Source organism: Pteropus vampyrus, unplaced genomic scaffold (genome assembly GCF_000151845.1).
Source record: "Pteropus vampyrus isolate Shadow unplaced genomic scaffold, Pvam_2.0 Scaffold399, whole genome shotgun sequence".
Classification (NCBI taxonomy): domain Eukaryota; kingdom Metazoa; phylum Chordata; class Mammalia; order Chiroptera; family Pteropodidae; genus Pteropus; species Pteropus vampyrus.
Window position 1 is genome coordinate 174,379 of NW_011889180.1, and position 1,424 is coordinate 175,802.

A 1,424-nucleotide genomic window follows, 5' to 3' on the forward strand; every position below is an offset into this window, starting at 1 on the left:
TACTAAGATCTTGGATAGGATGACTATCAAAAGGAAATCAATCTATAAATTTAATATGGTCTCAGTACAAATACCAGCAGTTTTGTTTGTTTTTGACATGGGAAGGAAGAGTAGATAAATTGATTTAAAAAATTCATTTGGAAAAAATAACAAGCCAGAGTAGTCAAGAAAGTTTTGCAAAATGAATAGTAGTGAAGGGTGTTAGCCCTTGTAGGTATTACATATCATAAAGGTACAGTTAAAATAATGTGATAGATTCTTGACACAGACCTGCAAGTCTTGAAATAAACTCAAATATTCATGGAAATTTGGCTTATGATAAAAATAAATTTCAAATAAGTGGGGGAAGAAGATGAATTATTCTATAAACAGTGCAAGGACAATTGGGGAACCATCTGCTAGAAAATTAATCCAACTCTCAATAAATTAATGGATCTAGGCCAAAATTACCAGTGGCTACCAATATCATGAAAAATAGACAACTGGAGTCATCCGAAGACAGATAACTGATCCTAATGGAAGTGCGATACTCTGAAAGTAGTGCCAAAAAAAAAAAAAAGAAATCGCCCCAAATGTGACAACACCAGTGTACAGAAAATACAGTTATCAGAGGAACATGCTATTTGAAACCATGGTGGGGGTGGGGGTGCAATCAACAAAATTCAGTGAGAAACTGTACAGGACAAATAACCCAGTTTCTTCAATGAATACATTGCAATTAAAAAAAGACCTACAGGAGAATCTAAGTTTTAAAAAACCATATTGACCAATTGTAATGTATGGACTTTATTTGAATCCTGATTCAAACAAACTGGAAAAAAAAATTGTATGAGAATAGAGGAAATTTAAACACTGACTATTGGATACTAGGTAATTGTTCATTTTAAGTGTGCTAATGGTGTGGTTTGTTTTTGTTTTACGCCCACAACACCTGGTCTTCCTAGGTGGTCTCCCATCCAAGTACTAACCAGGCCCGACCCTGCTTAGCTTCTGAGATCAGAGGAAATCGGGCACCTTCAGGGTGGCATGACAGTAGTTGTTTTTTTTTTAAGAGAACTTATTTAATGATATATACTGAAATCATATTTATAGGGAGTAAGATATCTGGGGTTTGCTTCAAAATAATTCAGGATTGGGGGGAAGATATAGATACAACAAGGTTGATTATTGTTGGAGCTGGGAGATGATGATTATCTGGGGTTCATAACATTTTTTTCTACTTTCGCATGTACTGAAATTTTCCATAATAAAGCGGTTTAAAAATATTTCAGAGCTCCACCTCATACCTAGCTAAAAACCAAACCAACAATAACAACAATCAACAAAAACCAAGTCAGTGGAAAACGGAAGAAATTTTTGCAATTTTTTATTAGAGGTAAAAGTCTAATACAAAATACTTTTGCAAATCAGATGACCAAGACACC

At 34.3% G+C, this 1,424-nt stretch overlaps 1 pseudogene; it reads right to left on the bottom strand.

Annotated features, from left to right (window-relative positions):
* Window positions 1-919: 919 nt before the first annotated feature.
* LOC111731803 lies at window positions 920-1,038 on the bottom strand (annotated as a pseudogene).
* Between the last annotated feature and the right edge of the window lie 386 nt (window positions 1,039-1,424).